This window comes from Temnothorax longispinosus, chromosome 12 (genome assembly GCF_030848805.1).
Source record: "Temnothorax longispinosus isolate EJ_2023e chromosome 12, Tlon_JGU_v1, whole genome shotgun sequence".
Classification (NCBI taxonomy): Eukaryota; Metazoa; Arthropoda; class Insecta; order Hymenoptera; family Formicidae; genus Temnothorax; species Temnothorax longispinosus.
In genome coordinates this window covers 12401364-12408707 of record NC_092369.1, presented here as the reverse complement: position 1 = coordinate 12408707, position 7344 = coordinate 12401364, and the positions used below count along the sequence as shown (strand labels likewise).

Genomic DNA, 7344 nt, shown 5'->3' with positions numbered 1-7344 from the left:
GATTTGGAGCCTAAAGGGTGAAAATTATGTTATATGTTTAAATTATGTTATACTAGTGCAACGTTGACCCTGCCATTCTACAACCAAAGGTTAAAATAACTCTCGCAATCATTTTTTTTATTTATTTATTCTTTAACTAAAGGGATCAACACGTATTTAAGAAAAAAATAAGTCTAACCTTGTTTCTCGAGCACGTTCCTCGGATGATTTTCGGTCTCGTGCTCATAGACCCTAAGTCGGAGACGCAATGTTGTTTTCGGAAACGCTTTGTTATTTGCCCTAGAACGGTGGGATCTACTTTACTACGAAAGTAGTAAAGTATAGAAATAACAATCTCTATACCAGTAAAAGATCGTCAGTTGTCGACACTGTCGACAGGACAATTTGGTGCGCCCATGAAGTAATATTGCACTAGTGCAACTGTGGGCGCTAGAAGGTTAAAAGTAGGTAGGGGAGACCGGGGCTAAGCCGACAGCGGGGCGAACTTGACACTAGGCTTTTTGCCAATTTAAATCTATCGTAGAAACTTGCCTTTGCTACTGTAAATGCGTCTTTATGTGCCAGTATTATCAACGGAATTTGGTAACATTCTGAGTTATAGTGTAATTTTTAACGCGACATAAGTGTTTTTGATAGTGAAAAGTAATTTTTCTGATCTCTTGAAAATGTCTACTCTTTCATCGAGCTTTACTCTTGCGAATCTACCGCTAAGTGATTTTGATGGGAAATTCGATGCTTTATACGAATCCGATAATAATTTTTGCATATTTTCAAAATTTATATATTTTTGGAGTAACAAAAGTAAAAAACGACGTTCGGGGCTAAGTCGACACGACGCCACCGGAGCAAAGACGACACTAACCTAAAGTGACATTATCGCAAAAAAGGTCACTGTTTCGTCCGATTCCGATGACGATTTAAGGAACATCTGTTGCGTGTATTCGGAAAACATTTCATTAGCTTCTAATAACAAACAATGCATCTTATGCAACCGTATGGCTCACGACGAATGTGTGCGTACATCTGATCGCGAGTTTACGTGTATAAATTGTTTTTCAGACAGTTCAGAAAAAGATAATTAAAAGTTTAATCTTTTTTTTTTCGCATTATTTTAAATAATTGTTTACTTTATTCCGACTTTTTGTTTCTAATACACAATGTCTTTTTATTTGATAAACAATGTATTTTTATTTTTAAACAATAAAAAAATAAGTTCCAGATCAAATTGTGTCGATCAAACAAAGTGTTGAGTTTGCTCCGGCGGGGTATCGAGTTCGCCCCGTCATTTTTCAATTCGAAAATTTGTCTTCGCGTCACTTTTCCTTTCCTGGCGGCAAAACAAAGCGACGTACAGCAAAACTTCCTGAATCAATTTTGTACCTGAAGAAACACTCTTTAAATATATATCATTGAATTTGCCTAAAAATTTTAATTAAATATTAAAAATTGCCTTTGAAAAAATAGTGTCGGCTTAGCCCCGGTCTCCCCTATTATTAATTTAGCGCCGATTTAGAAAAATTGAGAAAAATTCTTAAAAGTATTATTAATTTGGCGCTGACTAAAAAAAAAGTATTATTTTATACTTTTTAGAGCTTTTTTATTTTTAAAATTAAAAAAATTTTTTTTTGAAGTCGGTTTTATTTAAAAAGATTTTTTTTATTCTATATTTTTAAAACATTTATATATATATTTTTCATATTTTTTTAGTGCTTTATTCAATTAATATGAATAATGAAATCGATTAAAAAATAATAATTTATTAGTAACTTGTAATTATTATCGTATATTTCCTTACTGCTTAGCACTCTGATGTTCCAACACGATATTTTATGTACTAAAACCTTCCTGAAGGATTGCTCTATAGAACAGTGAAAAGCGCATCCAAATACGTCCAGTAGTTTCAGAGAAAATCGTGGACATACCTACGTACATACTCGCCGAATTGAAAACCTTCCTTTTTTTTTAAATTGGTTAAAAATAAAATCTATTTCTATAAATGCTGTAATATAAATGCATACTTTTAATGTAACCCAAACACCTAATATTATTATTTCGAATAAAAGTAAAACTCTTTTAAAGAAGGATCTTCAATGATCTTGTCTTTCACATATATTACGGGTCACCCTCCTGAGTAATCTTCAAAAAGTTTTAGCCGTCGCTCGGTGTTTATTAAAAAGTTATTAACGAAATAAATTTAATGATAAGATAAGGTAAATACGTTTATAGACTCCCCTCAGGGTTGTAAGGCGTTTTGTAGGGACGTTCCCAACCTTTTATTCAATTCTCATCCAATACTACCCTTCTCTTCTCACTTAACCCTTTAGACCAACGGGTTAACGTCTTTTTCCGAAAGACGGAGCCCAGTTTGCTCTGCACAAGAGCCTATCTTGCACGGGGGGCGCAGCTTTTCGGAAAAAACTTACAAAAGTTTACATGGCTCTAGTGGACTCGAACCTTGTTCTTCAGATTACGAGTCTGGCGCTCTACCACTAGACCACACTGCCGCCCTGAAATAAATTTAATGAATAGAACGCAATTTTCTATACATTTAAAAAGATATTTATATACGATAGACACGATAGTCTCGCGCCAAAAGTGCATACGCTAACGCGCACGAGCGGCGATATACGTGAACCGTACAATGATAAAGGTTGTTATAAAAAATTTGGAAGTATATTTTTGGGCGGGTGAGGGGAGGGGGAAGGCGAAGCTCTAAACTAAAAAGGTACTGTCATAATAATATAGGTTGGGTTTGGTTCTTTTAGGGTGCAGGGAAGAGGCGGATTCCAGACAGCACAATGTCCAAAATCGGGACATAAGACGTTTTAAAGATATCATTAAGATGTCTTTAACATACCTACATATTAATCATTTATGTTTTTCAAACTTATATTTTTTAAACTTCTTTCGTTAACAATTTTTTAATAAATAACGAGCGACGGCTAAAATCTTTTAATCTAAAGAGGAAGATCTTTTAATCTCAGGAGGATGATCTTTATAATATATGTGAAGAGCAAGGTCGCTGGAGGTGTCTCCCCTAAACAAGAATTTTACCCGAATGAGTTATGATTGTTATCAGAGATGGTCGATTAAAAAATAAAAATTCTTCGTGTTTGTAAAAGGAAATAATATGTTGTATGATTAATGATCTCATAATCAGAAAAAAATGTATTTCTATAAACGCTCAAACACAATAATTCTTCTACCACACACACACACACACACACACACAGAGAGAGAGGAAAAACAGATATACTGCCGAGCGAATGTAGTCTCGTTGAAGTTTTAGGACAGAAAACAAACGGTTTAAAAATAGACTTTTAACATGCTTAAGACACAAGACTTTGAGAAATAACTGTGTAGGATGTGCTAATTTCGTAATGATATTGCGTAACATCATGACGCGCTATTGCGTTAAAGTGTTACGAAGTGACAGTCGCAACGTGCGACTTGTATAATCAAAATATTTAACGTCTTAACGTTTGATGGACAAACGTCGAGTTTATTGTTGATAATTATCCGCGTATGTATACACATTCGAGTGCAATTACATTGTTGTTTTTTAGTTATATCAACATGGCATAAATCAACGGGATGTATTACGGTGCAACTGGAGCTTAATCCTGATAACGTTTCATTAAGCGGCGCCATGTAACGACGTTCTTATCGGATTCTTCTTTCTGGCGCCAGCTCAAGTACATGCGGAATAAAGCGTAATTGCATTACAAAATAAGACTTGAATTTAAAACGTGAGAACGCATTCAATTACATTACTACAACATTTTAATGTTTTATTATTTTTTTATTTTTTTCGAAAATTTTAGATAGCGATTTAGCTGATATTTACAGAGATTGATTTCAATAAATTCAAGACAAAAATATATCGATAACAAACACAGAAAGAAAAATTTTATAATTTTATTTAATTTTATTTAATAATGACGCGCTTCAAAATTTCTTTCAGCTTTGTTTTACTATTTTTGTTTTTCACAAAATAGCTTTTTATTTCGCGTTATTAAATTTATGTTGAATTTTATCAATAGAATTTATTCTCGTTAATATGTCGTATCGATATATTTTTTAAAAATCCGAAAACTTTTCTCTTATTCGTATTACTTTTCATCAATATTTACATCGATGTTAAAATTAAGCGTTGAAAATTGATACGCATTAATTATATATCTATTATAATTAATGCACAGAGAGGAAATTCGAAATGTAAAAATGTAGTAAATGTAGTAAGTAAGCATAATTTTTATCGTATGTAACTTTTGGCTTAGATAAATCGCGCACGAAAATGCAGATGGCATGCAAGTTGCAACGCGTCACGATTCGTGATACATATGTCGCGGGTATTTCTTCAGGCAATAAATTCTAACCGGAGTCATCAGTCTGTGCCCGCGTTCTATTAAGGTATCACCCTGGCTAGACAGCAGCATGTTTAAAATCGGGATATAAGACGTTTTAAAGACATCTTTAAGGGCCGATTTCACAGTCTCCGATTAACTTGATCCTCCGATTAAACTCACTTTTCGTCTCTTTCTAGGGGGACAGTTAAAAAGAAATGCAGAGTGAGTTTAATCGGAGGATCACATTAATCGGAGACTGTAAAATCGGCTCTAAGATGTCTACGATATGATGCCTAAGAGACGTATTATATAATATAACGTCTTAAGACGTCACTAACGCTTAGCGAGCACAGAAAAAGATTCAGCATGGGCATCATGCGCGCATCGCGAGATTCGTCACGTATGCTCAGGTATACGTCTTTGGCTGCAGAATAACAATATTTTTCATTGCGCTAACCACAAACGCGCAAATATATTCTGCCGAACGGTCGTAGCGAGAGAGGAGCAGAGACGCGAGAGACGCGCGAACCGGCTGCTGCGTAGCAGGGGGGGGGGGAGCGATGCGGAAGAAGAGACGGGGACGAAGACGCGCGGACAGAGCGAAATTTCAGGCTGCTTGACGGAATGCGGGTCAGACGTTAAACGCGCTGTATCGGCCCGCCGGCGGATAGAATCTGGAATGACGAAGCACTCTCTCTGGCGCGCGTGGCGCGTACCCGTCGACGATAATGGAAAAGCTATGTTTACCGCAGAGATACCGCGAACGTACGCGTTGTGCACAATACACGCTGCTAAAAAATCGCGGCGCGCCAAGATCCGGAGACGGATCTGCAGGAACGCGCGGTTTTATCTGAAAATAAAGGTGAAACATCCCAAATATCTTATGTCCAAAATCGGGGCATAAGACATCTTTAAGACGTCTTATGTCCCGATTTTGGACATGGTGCTATCTGGGATGTTAAAAATGAAGACGACGGTAATAGTTATATTTTTGCGCACATGATCCTGGAGGTTTTTTCATTAGTCTACGTCAGTTTTAACGTTCGTTATATATTTCGCGTTAGTTTCTTCGAATTACTTAGCTTATGCACAACAAGCGAGCAAGTTTCTGGCATCCAGCGCACGACTGCAAGTAACGGATTCCAGTGTCAATGACCGACGTAATCGTCAAGTATTGATAACGGGTCGAAATACTCATTTTCTCTTTAGGCGCGCATTCCCTGATAACGCCGGGGATCAATGATGATGTAAATGTCGTTGGAATGATCAGATCGAGATTAAGAAAATGGCAAGTAACGGTTCCAGTTAGCTGCGATCAGTAAGAATTTAGATATATCTACATATATGGCGTATCATAAATTATGATGACCGTAAATTCAAGACATTATATGATTCATAATGTCTTAGATTTACGGTACTTGAGACTAATTTGATCATATGTAAAACTTGAATTAAAAAATCAACAATTTTCATTGACAAAAATAATGAAATATTTATAATTTCAAGTAATTAAAAACCTAGAGATTTTCCGGAGTCAAACCTTCAATGGCGCAAACAAATATATAATAATAATATAAATAAAACAAAATTTTATTCTTTATATTATCAAAACTTTTATTGAAACAGAATATTAATATTGAAGATTAATCACAAAAATCTAAATGTGAAAAAAATGGCTTATTCTTCAATCCAGTTAATTATTAATACGAAGAGCTGTAAGCCGAGCAAATTGTAATCTTTTGTTTCCTCTTTCTTGAATACAGTAGTTATTATACAATTCGCAGCATCGTTGCACAGCATGAACGTTTCGTCCATGAATATCGAGATGATTGCATCGCAACAGACGGCGCAATTCCGACGCGTTATTGATATAGGTAGTCGATATATGTGTAGGTACGTTGGCTCGGGCAAGACGACTCGCGCCGAGATCGAGTTATCGCGAGTTATTCGCCTAAGCTGCGAAGAGGCAGCTCTCGTTATCCGATTATACGATTTATTTTACGAGTATACACGACGGGCGGAAGTGTAGGACCGCGGGGGTAGGCGGCGGGATCCAAGTGGATAATGGCAGAATAGATATAGGGTGAATGCACCGGGTGATGCATTCAGTCAATGGGCAAGTATGCGTATATTACGTGTTCGGCGCCGACGGTTGGATGTTTACTCTGGATCATCATTTTTTATTAGATTTCGCGATTTCTTCAAACGCGAATGTCTACATTAATTCATTCACGTATATGTATATTTTAAACGGATTTCGGCGACATGATCTGCGGTGGTTATCCATTAAACTACGGTATCGCAATTCGCAAGAGAATCTCGTTTAAACCGCACCATGATACGGTAGCGCATTGATACGTAAAAATCATCAGCTTCATCCGCGACGTTGAACTCGACACGTTTTAACGAATAATACTCGGACGATGCGTGATATCGTTTTCACATAATAATATACACAAGAATCAATTATTATTTAATCTAATTTATTATTGTACATATTGAATACAAGAACGCACGTATTTGTAATGTGCATAGCGAGTTGTTCAGAAGAAAACATCTCGTTACTCCTCCTTGAGTTGTCAGTTCGACGCGCGTTTATCTAAACGAGTATAGTAGTTCAGTATAAAGTGATCTGTCATTGCGATAAATAACTGACCTCATATCAGTTTTATGATTTCGTCACGAAATATCGAAATGTCATACACACCATGATAATTTTTGTGCCTTATAGAAAAATGGATCTGTATTTCCTGTTTCGTTTTCAGGCTCAGTAATGTTAAATTGCAATTAGTGGCTCTTGAGTTTAGGACGGATGGTGACGTATAGTTATCGTAGTCATGCTTTAGTGGATAAAATGTGACGTACAAAGCATTAAAAAGAGGCAGGATATTCGGTAATAAACACATTTGGCGAATAAGCCTACACAGTACGCATCCAAAATCGGGACATAAAACATTTTTAAGGGGGCTAGGCAGTCAGATTTGTTGAAAATGAA

The 7344-nt window shown here is 36.2% G+C and overlaps 1 protein-coding gene across 1 annotated transcript in view; it reads left to right on the top strand.

Annotated features, from left to right (window-relative positions):
• Superdeath (Suppressor of ER stress-induced death) overlaps positions 1 to 7344 on the top strand; it is a 42969-nt gene that overhangs the window by 18036 nt on the left and 17589 nt on the right. The window lies entirely within an intron of this gene.